The sequence below is a fragment of the Triticum dicoccoides genome, chromosome 7B, assembly GCF_002162155.2.
Source record: "Triticum dicoccoides isolate Atlit2015 ecotype Zavitan chromosome 7B, WEW_v2.0, whole genome shotgun sequence".
Lineage (NCBI taxonomy): Eukaryota > Viridiplantae > Streptophyta > Magnoliopsida > Poales > Poaceae > Triticum > Triticum dicoccoides.
Genome location: NC_041393.1, coordinates 713,054,565 through 713,069,194, shown reverse-complemented (window position 1 = coordinate 713,069,194; position 14,630 = coordinate 713,054,565).

Here is a 14,630-nt window from a genome sequence, read left to right as displayed (position 1 = left end):
AGATTGTGCTACCTAGTCCTTATTTTCGGTGCACCTTTCGATCAATGAGTTAGGGCTATGCCAATCCCTTGCTTATTTGATCATCTCGTCTTGCCCTGAAAAGCAACATTGTTCTCGAACTAAATAGCATATCGGTGGTTCGTGATTTTCCGAGTATCTTCTCGAAAGTATCACCAGGTCGTCACTTGACCGCTATGTTGAGTTTGTGAGCAAGTTGGTTGCTTGTAACCACCCCTTCTCCAAGAATCCGTGTTGGGTACCCCTGAGCTAGTTGGTTAAGCTGAACAACAACTTGGAGAGTTGGAAGATAGAAGCTTGTCCGATTTAGTTCATTATAAGGGATATCTTGCATGTGTGTTGAAGCAAGATGATATCTTCATCGATTGATTCCTGTGATTAGTTATTGGACCTATTGTCTTATAAAAACATTGATTTGAGTATGGGCTATCGTCAAATCAAATCAGAACCAACGATGTTCGTAATGTTGTCTTACTCGTGGTTGATTCCTTGAGCATACACCATTACAACTTTTGGTCTGACCAATGCTATCACTTGATCTCATAATGGCGGAATTCCAGTGATATGGAAATTCTGATGAGTTGTTGTTGAGCCCATCAGCAACATCTTGTCTCCTCCATGATTCATGTTGAACATTGAGCTAGTGTTGGAAATTTTTGAAGGCATTTCTTCATGCTAGCCCATGAAGCATATGTTCGGATGAAAGAAGTGACCTTCTCAAATTCACGTGCATTTGATGCAAGTTGCCGCCGTGAAGCCGAGGAATTCAATGTTGCTTCCTCTAGAATCATCCCGAATCAGTCATGCATACGTGCGAAGTATTCTGTGGTTTGGAGACTTGCAACCTTCATTCCATATGTATCCCTAGCACACCAAGCCACTGATTGATTTGCTCAAGGAAAAGGAGTTTGTTGTGTTAATTCTAGATCATGCACAAGACTCCGATATCCTCGATGATGGTTCCGAACCTGAACTCGGTAGTGTTTTATTGTAAGACTACCACGAGATCATGTTTGTCTGGGACAACGTGTTCACATGTTTGCAGCAGAACCAACTCATGTTTTGGAGCTTGCTATCATAGTTCATTTCCCGAGAATCTCACAATGTCATCTCGTCGGTCTGTGTTGCAAACTTTCATTTTTCTTTCTACACTCGATGAGTCTGGATTGTTCTGACACCAATCAGATCTGAATCTCTAGCAGATATGATGGTTGGAGCATTGTTCCAAGAACTATAATATTGGTCCCTTTGTAACCGGTAAAGAGGATGTCGTGGCCAACACGTCCAGCCGAAAGACCTATTACTGTAGTATCTTGATTGAGGAAGTTGGCCACCTCCCCATAAGGATTTCGTAGGATTTACTCCCTAGTTGTTCCTTATGGATTTTTGTGTTCCCGAAGTCCGACCCTTTACTTGATGTTCTAGATATCAAACCATATCTATGAATGGGATACACTAGCACATCAAGGAGAACATTAGAAGCGGAGTGCTAAATGTCTCTCGGTCGATCATCCAGATTTTGTTCCTTGGCTTGGCTAAGGTGAAATCTGAGAAGGTGTTATCTCTCTTTGCATCTGCATCGTCCATCACTATCCATCATGGTAGTAAGTTGTGTTGCCAGGATCCTTGACACGGATATTGGTAAAACCCTGATGAATATGGAAATGCTCAAATTCTGGAGAGCACGCGCAAGCAAAATCATCCCTTGCGTTGTCTTCAACAAGGTAGTCTACATCATCCATTCTAGTCCGAGTATGTTATTCTACTGAACTCCTCCAAATGATCGATTGTGATTTGCCTTAAGCTGACATAAAGAGTTTCAATGATCTCTGAATCAAAGGCAATTCTTTTTGCCACTTAAGGGGATATATCTACGAGTCACCATCCCTAAGGTGTCTCGATATGGTATCATGGCAACTCAACTCCTCGCTACGTTGACAACCGTTCACCACCTCCTAAGTATGGAATTGTTGTCAACCTAGTGAACCTTTGTCATCTTTTCCACTCCATCCCTCTAGGTATGTGCTTTGTGTCTCAACCCGAGAGATGGTTCTATGCCTCATTCCGTGAGTTGCTCGATCTTCGAGAAGATCGATTCTTCTAGAATTTTCCTTTCTTCTCGTTGTCATGTTGGATGGAGTTCTCAGAGCAAGACGTCGAGACAAAGATGAGGATCGAATCAACACTCTCATGAAGTGCACCCTGGATCATGAAGATTATACTAGTTTGCGTTCCCCCTTCATCTTACCCTACGCTTGAATCTCGGGACGAGATTTTTGCTTAGTGGGGGTGAGTTGTCACATCCCTAGTCCTGGTATGCAGTAGGCTAGCCCTTCATGTGTGCGTCATGTTTAACTTTCAAATGAATTTGAAATGGTGACTATTCAAACCCTAGCACCTAATGAATTCTACTAGGTTCAACTTAATAATATTTTCAATGAACCCAAAATGCTCTTCAGAAAAGTTCATTATTTTTGGATTGGTCTAGAACCTCTCCCAAAAATGGTGCACATTTTTCTAGGCCATTCTGGATTTTTGAATTAAATCATATGGTATTTGCATTTGGGCATTTAATTGCTAAATAATATTTTAAATGCTCAAATAATCACAAACTAAAATGTTTGCTGTTGGAAATATTCCAAACAGTGACATTGAGCAGTTTCATGATTTTTAGAAATGCCCTGGCATTTTTATTAAAGCCAAACACAATTACAGAAAATAGAAAATGGAAATAATATGGAAAGAACAGAGGCTCACCTGGAACTTACCTGGCGCCCACCAAGCCCACCTGGGCCTCTCCTGTGCTGGCCCAGCCCACCTGGCCTGGTGCCAGTCATCCCCAACCTCTGCCAGTAGGCAGAGGAGGGACAACGCACGGCGCGCGCGCGGGCGCCACGCCACCAGGCTGCCTGCCTACGTCGCCTGTCCACCGCGACGCCTCGCGTCTTCTCCTCGGCGCCGCCTCGACCCCCCTGGACACCACTCTTCCCTCCTCTACCCTCTCCCTCGTCCTCTCCCACAACGGCCGACGCGCCCGTAAGCCGCCGCCGCCGTAGTCGATGCCACCGCCCCTCCCTCGCCCCCTGGAGCTGCCCACGAGCTCCGCCTAGTCCCTGTCCTCCTCCTCACCGAGCCGCCCGACGCCGGATGCGCTGCATCACCACCACCATCGTCGTCCTCACCTCCGGCCGCCCGAGATCGCCGTCGTTGTTCCGGCCGCACCAGTGCATCCCCGACATCGCGCTCGACATCATCGAGATCGCTGTGAGCTCTCCTCCATTTCCCCTCCTTCCCCGTGCTCGATTTCGTGTCGTAGCCTTGCTAACCATCAAACCCGCGAGCGCCACGCCGCCGGCCATCTCGCCGCCGTGGCCAGAGGCCGTTCTCATCGCCTCTAGGCATGTGGACATGCTCCAGACCTCTCCAGGAACCCAACCCGCACCCCAACTCGCCCTCTCGAGCGCTGCAGCCGCGTCCCCACACTCGGCGGAACTCCGGCCGCCGCTCCGCACGTCGCCGCCGCCGCTACACTGCACCCCAGCTCCTCCCGCTGCCTCCTTTAGATGCGCCGCACCGCCAGCTCGCCGTAGCGGCAAACCATGCGTGAAACGGTGCTCCGTAGCGAGCACATGATGCACCTCCGCCGTCGGCCGAGGTCGTCGCCGGTTAACCTCCGGCGAGGATGACGTGGCACCTTAATTAAACACTAATGGCGCCACTAACTGAACCCACACCCACTGACACCGGGCACCACCCGCTAAACTAAGCCCTGGCAAATTTAGTTTAACAAAAACTAACTCTCTGTTAGTACAGAGCCTATGACATGTGGGTCCCAGCGTCAGGTTTGACCTCGGTCAACCCTGTTGACTGCTGACATCATAGTGACGTCACCTTGAAACAATAAAGCATTTTCTGGATTTAAGTTAATTCAGAAAATTCCAGAAAATAGTCAAAACTTCTAAAATTCATATAAAATCAACCATAACTCCAAATGAAATAATTTATATATGAAAAATGGTCAGAAAAATTCAATCTATCTATCTGTATAATTTTCATGCATGTTAGAACAACTTGTCACTACTGTTTAGGACAATTCAATTAAATGGCATTTAAGAAATCACATATGGAGTTTGAATTTGAACCTAGTGTTCAAACCAACTCCATTTAACTTGTTGTTAGTTGCATTAGCTCAATCAACAACATATTGCCATGTAACATTCATGCATCATATTGCTGCATTGCATTGATTGTGTTTCTTCTTTGTTGTCGGTGCTTGTCCCCTCTCAGTAGACGTGTACCGACGATGAGTTCGATGACACCGATGAAGAACTATATTATCTTCAGAAGTGCCAGGCAAGCAAAACCCCCTTGTTCATTCCGATACAAACCCACTCTCTCGCCCCTGCTCTCTTTTACTGCATTAGGACAACACCGATTCATTTGTTATTTGCTGCGGTAGTTGAACCCCTTTCCTCTACATGACCTGTCATTGCCACAGTAAATAGATGAAACCCACTAGCATGAGTAGGAGTTGTTTAAGCCCTGATGTGCCTACTCATTCATGCTTGTTTGTCATGCCTGCTATTGCTTAGAGTTGTGTCAGGTCTGATTCATCGGGGATGAATTGGAATGTGGTGAACATGTCCTACTGTTGAGAGCTAAGTGTGTGAACACGATTTGGTAAAGGTAGCGGTGAGAGGCCATGTAGGAGTACATGGTGGGTTGTCTCATTGCAGCCGTCCTCAGGAACTGAGTTCTGTGTTTGTGATCCATGAACAGCTACTACCACACATTGGGATCCTTAATTGACTGTCTCGACTTATTAATCAACATGATCTCTGTCCAGGAGTTGCAACTAGTTTCTGGTGTTTGTAGGTAGTGTTAGTAGTCTACCAAGTGGCACCCGGTACAGGTGGGCTTGGGACAGACTAGGCACAGTGGCACGGTGTACCAAGTAGCACCCGGATGGTGGGCTTGGGAACCCTGCTCACATCGTTTGGGGCCGTGAGCGACACCCCGGCCGGATCTCCTTGCAGATGGAACCCGAATAGGCGATAAACCTGGATGAGAGACTTGTGTGGTTAGTCAGGTCATGGCCGACACCCTCGCTGGGCTTCTGCTTGAAGGTTGCCGAGTACATGTCGTGTAAACGGCGGTAAGTGGTGAGAGCGTGTGTGAAGCAGTACACCCCTGCAGGGTTAATATGATCTATTCGAATAGCCGTGTCCGCGGTAAAGGACTTCTGGGTTGCCTGTACAGTTCATAGACAAGTGAAAGTGGATACTCTAAAATGCGCAAGATAAGTGTGACTGCTATGGATGGCGTTCTCGTAGGGAGACAGGAGCGGATCCATAGTGGTGTATTGATATGGTGAATATGTGGACTCGTGTGCGCCACCTCAAAAGAGTTACTTGCAGTCGTAGTTCAGGATAGCCACCGAGTCAAAGCTGGCTTGCTGCAGTTAAACTCCACCACCCCCCTTGTTGATAATGATGCATATGTAGTTAGATCTGATGTAAGTCTTGCTGGGTACATTTGTACTCACGTTGCTTAATTTATGTTTTTGCAGAGAGACTTCAGTCTCGCTAGTATTACCGAGTGGACTTCGACGTTTAGCTTGTTACCTCAGCTACGATCTTGTGCCTTCGGCAGGATCTGGTAGATAGTCAGGCTTCTCAGCCTTTTTCATTTGTAGAAGTCTGTACTCAGACATGTTAAGCTTCCGTTTGTGTTTGACTTGTATGCTCTGAATGTTGGGTCATGAGAACCATGTTCTTAATATCTCGCTCCTCGGAGCCTATTGAATAAATACTTGAGTTGTAGAGTCATGTTGTGATGCCATGTTGTATTTGCACATATCGAGCATATTGTGTGTATGTTATTGAAATGCTTGGTATGTGTAGGATCTGACTATCTAGTTGTTTATCCTTAGTAGCCTCTCTTACCGGGAAATGTCTCCTAGTCTTTCCACTGAGCCATGGTAGCTTGCTACTACTCCGGAACACTTAGGCTGGTCGGCATGTGTCCTTCTTCGTTCCTGTGTCTGTCCCCTTGGGGAAATGTCACATGATGAATTGCGGAGTCCTGTTAGCCCGCTACAGCCCGGTTCACCGGAGTCCTGCTAGACCAGTGCTACAGCCTGGATTCACTCGCTGATGATCGACACATTCGTTGTTGGGTCATGTATGCCTGTCCATGTAAGTTAGTGCCACTTTGGGTTCACGACTAGCCATGTCAGCCCGGGTTCTTTGTCATATGGATGCTAGTGGCACTATCATATATGTGAGCCAAAAGGTGCAAACGGTCCCGGGAAAGGTAAGGTGGCACCCGTGGGAATACCGTGCGTGAGGCCGCCAAGTGATATGATGTGTTGCATGCTAGATCGGTGTGACTTAGGATCAGGGTCCTGACAGACCCCACCACGTCTATGATGATACCGGGTTTTGTCACAATTATCATCATATAAGTGTCATATGTATGACAGGAAAAAAATTCGTTCGGCCCAAAATGTCACGGATGTGTCTTTCTTTTGTAGTGCTTAGGTGTCATACCTGACTCCTTACCATCATCGGAACCCCAATCTTTAGAGTTGCGTTTAATTCTTTCCAATAAGTCCCATTTGAAATCAACAGTCTTCAGCATATAAGAACCAGCACATGAAGTATCGAGCAGGTTGCGATCATTAAGAGAAAGCTGAGCATAAAAATTTTGAATAATCATTTCTCTGGAGAGCTCATGATTGGGGCATGAATATAACATTGATTTAAGCCTCTCCCAATCTTGAGCGATGCTTTCTCCTTCGCGAGGCCAGAAATTATATATGTAATTATGATCATGATGAACAAGATGCATATGATAGAACTTCTGGTGAAATTCCAACTTCAATCGTTTATAATTCCAAGATTTCGTATCATCACATAGCCTATACCATGTCAATGCATCTCCCTCCAAAGATAAAGGGAAGTCCTTCCTTTTGACAACATCATCGGGAATACCTGCAAGCTTAAATAATCCACAGACTTCATCCACACAGATAAAGTGTAAATCGGGATTCAATGTTCCATCTCCTGCATATGGATTAGCTAGCAGTTTCTCTATCACACCTGAAGGAATCTCAAAGTAAATATTTTCGAATAGTTCAGTAGGTTGAGGAGCAACTCTTTGCTCTTCTGGTCAGGGTGAAGATACCCTGAACAAGCCCCTCAAAGGATTAGTTTCCATAGTGACAAGTAACAGAAAATTTCAGCACACTATATAAATGTTTCCTTACCAAGTTCCACTCACCAAAAGTGCTACACTCCCCGGCAACGGTGCAAAAAAAGTCTTGATGCCCACAAGTGTAGGGGATCTATCGTAGTCCTTTCGATAAGTAAGAGTGTTGAACCCAACGAGGAGCGGAAGGAAATGGTAAGCGGTTTTCAGTAAGGTTTTCTCTGCAAGCACTGAAATTGTAGGTAATGGATAGTTCTGTGATAACATAAATTGTAAAGAGTAACAAGCAATAAAAGTAAATAAAGTGCAGCAAGGTGGCCCAATCCTTTTGTAGCAAAGGATAACCTGGACAATTTCTTATAATGAGAAAAGAGCTCCCGAGGACACATGGGAATTATCGTCAAGCTAGTTTTCATCACGTTCATATGATTCACGTTTGGTACTTTGATAATTAGATATGTGGGTGGACCGGTGCTTGGGTACTGACCTTACTTGGACAAGCATCCCACTTATGATTAACCCCTATTGCAAGTGTCCGCAACTACAAAAGAAGTATTAAGGTAAATTTAACCACATCATTAAACATATGGATCCAAATCAGCCCCTAACAAAGCAACGCATAAACTAGGGTTTAAGCTTCTATCACTCTAGCAACCCATCATCTACTTATTACTTCCCATTGCCTTCCTCTAGGCCCAAATAATGGTGAAGTGTCATGTAGTCGACGTTCACATAACACGACTAGAGGAAAAGACAACATACATCTCATCAAAATATCGAACGAATACAAAATTCACATGACTACTAATAGCAAGACTTCACCCATGTCCTTAGGAACAAACATAACTACTCACAAAGCATATTCATGTTCATAACCAGAGGAGTAATAATATGCATTAAGGATCTGAACATATGATCTTCCACCAAGTAAACCAATTAGCATCAACTACAAGGAGTAATCAACACTACTAGCAACCCACGGGTACAAATTTGTGGTTTTGATACAAGATTGGATACAAGAGATGAACTAGGGTTTTGAGAGGAGATTGTGCTGGTGAAGATGTTGATGGAGATTGACCCCCTCCCGATGAGAGGATCGTTGGTGATGATGATGGTGATGATTTCCCCCTCCCGAAGGGAAGTGTCCCTGGAAGAACAGCTCCGCCGGAGCCCTAGATTGATTCCCCGAAGGTTCCGCCTCGTGGCGGCGGAGTTTTGTCTCGTAAGCTTGCCCATGATTTTTTCCAGGGTAAAAGCCTTCATATAGCAAAAGATAGACACCGGGGCCCCACCAGGGGCCCAGGAGACAGGAGGCACGCCCCCACCCTCCTCGCCAGGGTGTGGGCCCCCTGAGGTGTTTCTTCCGATCAATAATTCTTATTTATTCCAAAAATAAGTTTTGTGGAGTTTCAGGATTTTTGGAGCAGTGCAGAATAGGTTTCCAATGTTTGCTCCTTTTCCAGTCAGAATTCCAGCTGCCGGCATTCCCCCTCTTCATGGTAAACCTTGTAAAATAAGATAGAATAGCCATAAATGTTGAGATATAATGTGTAATAACAGCGCACAATGCAATAAATATTGATATAAAAGCATGATGCAAAATGGATGTATCAAGGGTACCGGGATTTGCATGGTGTGAGGACAGTGGATACGTAGTATACCGTCTTCTGAAGCAGGAATTTGTGTCCGTCCTCCTTTCGTTCAACGACAAGCACCGCACTCACGACCTTGTGTGTTGCCGATATGTATAATAACATGGGTTCACCGATGTTCGGTGCGGCTAGGATTTCATTGCTCACTAAAAGAGCCTTTATTTCTTCCAGTACGGCCGTCGCCGCGTCCGTCCACTCGAAGTGATCGGTGCATCAGACGAGGCAATAAAGTGCAATGCTTTTTCTCCTAGTCTGGAGATAAAGCGGCTTAAAGCTGCCACACATCCGGCTAGTTTTTGGACTTGTTTAAGGTTTGTTGGCCTAGCCAACAGTGACAAACTCAGATTTTAGCTGGGTTCGCCTCAATTCCTCTATTGGAAACGATGAAGCCCAGCAGTTTTCCAGCGGGAACGCCGAAAACACACTTTTTCGGATTGAGCTTGATGCCATATGTACGAAGGTTGTCGAATGTGAGACGGATATCGTCTATTAATGACTCGACATGCCTAGTTTTGATGACGGCGTCATCCACATATGCTTCAACTGTCTTGCCGATCTGTTTCTCCAGGCATGTTTGAATCATGTGTTGGTAGGTGGCGACGACGATTTTAAGTCCGAAGGGCATAGTGTTGAAGCAAATCGGCCCATATGGGGTAATGAACGATGTTGCGGCTTGGTCGGACTCCTTCATTTTGATTTGATGGTATCTGAAGTATGCCTCGAGGAAACACAGTGAGTCGTGTCCAGCTATAGCATCAATAATCTGACTGATGCGAGGGAGGGGAAATAGATCCTTAGGGCAAGCCCTGTTGAGGTCTTTGAAATCGTTGCATATGCGCCAGGATTTATCCTTCTTTGGCACCACCACTAGGTTTGCCAGCCAGTCCGGGTGTTTTATTTCTCTGATGAATCCGGCCTCGATTAACTTAGCTAGCTCCTCCCCCATAGCTTGTAGTTTAGGTTTGGAAAAGCGCCGCAGTGTTTGCTTGACCGGCTTATGTCCCTTCAATATATTGAGGTTGTGTTCGGCCAGCCTGCATGGGATCCCTGGCATATCAGAAGGGTGCCAGGCGAATATGTCCCAGTTTTCGCGTAGGAACACTATAAGTGCATCGTCAACCATTGGGTCCAGTTGTACCCTGATGGATGCTATCTTCTTGGGGTCCGTCGGGTGGACTTGAAATATGACTATTTCGTCTGCTGATTTAAAGGAGGTGGATTTGGGTCGCTTGTCCAGGATCACGTCGTCCCTATCCACCGTTGACCATAGTGCAGTTAACTCTTCGGCCGCGAGGGATTCAGACAGTGCCTCGAGGGTCAGGGCTACGGTTTTGTTTTAGGCGCGAAGTGCTATGTCCGGATCTCTAGCAAGAGTGATAATACCATTGGGCCCGGGCATCTTGAGCTTCATGTACCCATAATGTGGTATAGCTTGGAAGCGTACAAATGCATCTCGCCCTAGTAAGGCGTGATATTCACTATTGAAAGGGGCCACTTGGAAGGTTATCTATTCGGACCGATAATTCGCCGGCATGCCGAATACCACATCGAGTGTGATTTTTCCCACGTATCGCGCTTCCCGACTGGGAATGATTCCTCGGAAGGTTGTGCTACTTTGCTCAATGCGGCTCCTGTCTATTTCCATTTTGTTGAGAGTTTCCTTGTAAATGAGGTTTAGTCCGCTGCCACTGTCCATTAGCACATTGGTAAGCCGAAAACCATCCACTATTGGACTAAGGACCAATGCAGCTGGTGCACAGACTATCCTGAATTTTGTTTTGTCGCTGGCATTGAAATTTATGGCCGTGTCGTCCCAAGGTTTATTGCTGCGACTCGGAAGACTTCAGCGAGGCCGCGGAGTGCCCTTTTGCACCTATTGTTTGAGTCGAAAGTCTCAAAGACCGTCAATACTCTGAGGTCGTCGTCTTCTGGGGGGTGTTGCTCTACAGTATTTTTGGTGAGGATATCCTCGCCGCTCTTGGCCACTTGCCGGAGTATCCAACATGCTCTAAGGCTGTGTGTTGGTATGGTATCCGGTGTTGTGTGTATTTTGCATGGCCTATCGAGCCATCCCTCCAGAACGGTTCCGTGCCCCGTAATGGGCTTCGATTTCTTTACTATTGGATCGGGCGACCCACGAGGGTGCATCCTTTTTGCCCGGATGACGGGTTGAGTGGAAACTGGTGACTCCCAGGGAGCTGCCTGAGTTTTCCAAGCGCTTTCCAATGTGCAGTACTTCTGTACTATGGTTGCCAAGTCAGCGAAGTGTAATACGCGACGATGGTTAATGGCATTGAGGATTCCCTCGTCTATGCAATTATTGCAGAATACAGAGATCACGTCTTCGTCGCGGCAATCTTTAATCTTGTTTTAAACAAGGAGGAATCTGGCCCAAAAGTGATGGACTATTTCCTCAGACTACTGTCGTATGTACATGAGATCACGTATATCTGGGCGGGTGGGTGGATTTGAATCCAAACCCTTACCAATTTGGGGTCCAGAGTTTGAGAAACTTCCGAGCTTAACAGTTCGGGCTCCGGGATATCAACCAATTTTTCAGGTCCACCGTCCGACTCTAGGTTCGGAGGATGGGGCACGTCTTTCCGCGGACAGGTATCCGGCTCTTCGAGCTCGGAAACCCGAACATAGTATGTCCTCAAGATAGAGGAAGAGTTGTTTTATTGCTCCTATACTACCACTATTTGCTGGGTGATCGGCGAAGATTTGACTTCTCTCTGATCGGGTTTAAGCCCAATCCGATCGTAGTCTGTAGCGACCCCGCGGCGATGCCATCCAGGAGTTCGCTTAAAGATGACAACTCCGTCTGATCCATCTGTTTGGAGTATTCGGAGTCGACACTGAGGCGATTTTCGATGACCCGAGAAGTCATCATCGGCCCAACGGCCGAACAGGCAGTCACGGTAAAGCCGCCCAGCCGGTGGGTTTGGCCTGAGGCCAGAGCTCCTCCGGAGGTGATATTGTCCTTGATAACAAGGAGATCCATCAATCCTGTCTTCGACATCACAGCGGGACTCTCAATGAAAGCACCAATGTCGGTGTCAAAACCGGCAGATCTCGGGTTGGTGGTCCCGAACTGTGCATCTAAGGTTGATGGTAACAGGAGGTGGCGGACACGAGGTTTACTCCAGGTTCGGTCCCTCTCTATGGAGGTAATACCCTACTTCCTGTTGATTGATCTTGATGAATATGAGTATTACAAGAGTTGATCTACCACGAGATCGTAATGGCTAAAACCTAGAAGTCTAGCCTATATGATTATGATTGCCTCTACGGACTAAGCTCTCCGGTTTATATAGACACCGGAGGGGACTAGGGTTGTACAAAGTCGGTTACAGGGAAAGGAATCTTCATATCTGGGTGCCAAGCTTGCCTTCCACGCCAAGGAAAGTCCCATCCGGACACAGGTGAGAGTCTTCGGTCTAGTATCTTCACAGCCCATCAGTCCGGCCCATGTCAATAGGCCGGACGCCCGAGGACCCCTTAATCCAGGACTCCCTCAGTTGCGGGGCATATCAAGGGCATAGTACCGCATCTTGTTGGCGGGAATGGGCTCTCCCTCCTCTAGTATGCGGATGACACCATTATAATGGTAGAAGGATCTACTAGCGACATCACGAACTTGAAGTTTCTCATGGTCTGCTTTAAGAAGATGTCTGTGTTGGAAATATGCCCTAGAGGCAATAATAAATTAGTTATTATTATTATATTTCCTTGTTCATGATAATCGTTTATTATCCATGCTATAATTGTATTGATAGGAAACTCAGATACATGTGTGGATACATAGACAACACCATGTCCCTAGTAAGCCTCTAGTTGACTAGCTCGTTGATCAATAGATTGTTACGGTTTCCTGACCATGGACATTGGATGTCATTGATATCGGGATCATATCATTAGGAGAATGATGTGATGGACAAGACCCAATCCTAACCCTAGCACAAAGATCATGTAGTTCGTATGCTAAAGCTTTTCTAATGTCAAGTATCTTTCCTTAGACTATGAGATTGTGCAACTCCCGGATACCGTAGGAATGCTTTGGGTGTACCAAACGTCACAACATAACTGGAGGCTATAAAGGTACACTACGGGTATCTCCGAAAGTGTCTGTTGGGTTGGCACGAATCGAGACTGGGATTTGTCACTCTGTGTGACGGAGAGGTATCTCTGGGCCCACTCGGTAGGACATTATCATAATGTGCACAATGTGACCAAGGGGTTGATCACGAGATGATGTGTTATGGAACGAGTAAAGAGAATTGCCGGTAACGAGATTGAACAAGGTATCGGGATACCGACGATCGAATCTCGGGTAAGTACAATACCGCTAGACAAAAGGAATTGAATACGGGATCGATTGAGTCCTTGACATCATGGTTCATCCTATGAGATCATCGTGGAACATGTGGGAGCCAACATGGGTATCCAGATCCCGCTGTTGGTTATTGATCGGAGAACATCTCTGTCATGTCTGCATGGTTCCCGAACCCGTAGGGTCTACACACTTAAGGTACGATGACGCTTGGGTTATAGGGAATAGATATACGTGGTTACCGAATGTTGTTCGGAGTCCCGGATGAGATCCCGGACGTCACGAGGAGTTCCGGAATGGTCTGGAGGTAAAGATTTATATATGGAAAGTTGTTGTTCGGGTTCCGGGAAAAGTTCGGGTTTTTCCTGTATTGTACCGGGAAGCTTCCAGAAGGTTCCGGAGGATTCCGGAGGGGTCCGGAGGTCCGGAAATTGTTCCACCACGTCCAATACAGCAGCATGGGCTGTCTGGGGGAGCCCTATCCTTAATGGGCCAGGGGCACCAGCCCCCCCAAGGCCCATGCGCATGGGAGAGGGGAAACCCTAAGGGGGAGGGCCTCCACTTGACTTGGGAGGCACTCCTCCCCACTTGGCCGCCGCCCCCAACCCTAGATGAGTTCTAGGGGGGCCGGCCCCCTCTCCTCCCACCTATAAATAGTGGAGGGGTGGGAGGGCAGCCGCACCCCAAGTTCTGGCGCAGCCCTTCCTCTCTCCCAAGTCCTCCTCCTCTCCCGCGGTGCTTGGCGAAGCCCTGCAGGATTGCCATGCTCCTCCACCACCACCACGCCGTCGTGCTACTGTTGGACGGAGTCTTCCCCAACCTCTCCCTCTCTCCTTGCTGGATCAAGGCATGGGAGACGTCACCGTGCTGCACGTGTGTTGAACGCGGAGGTGCCGTCCGTTCGGCACTAGGATCTCCGGTGATTTGGATCACGACGAGTACGACTCCTTCAACCCCATTCTCTTGAACGCTTCTGCTTAGCGATCTACAAGGGTATGTAGATGCACTCTCCTTACCCTCGTTGCTAGTCTCTCCATAGATAGATCTTGGTGATGCGTAGAAATTTTTTGATTTCTGCTACGTTCCCCAACAGTGGCATCATGAGCTAGGTCTATTGCGTAGATTCATTGCACGAGTAGAACACAAAGTAGTTGTGGGCGTTGATTTTGTTCAATATTCTTACCGTTACTAGTCCAATCTTGATTAGGCGGCATTGTCGGATGAAGCAGCCCGGACCGACCTTACACGTACACTTACGTGAGATAGGTTCCACCGACTGACATGCACTTGTTGCATAAGGTGGCTAGCGGGTGCCAATCTCTCCCAGTTTAGTCGGATTGGATTCGATGAAAAGGGTCCTTATGAAGGGTAAATAGCAATTGGCATATCACGTTGTGGCTTTTGCGTAGGTAAGA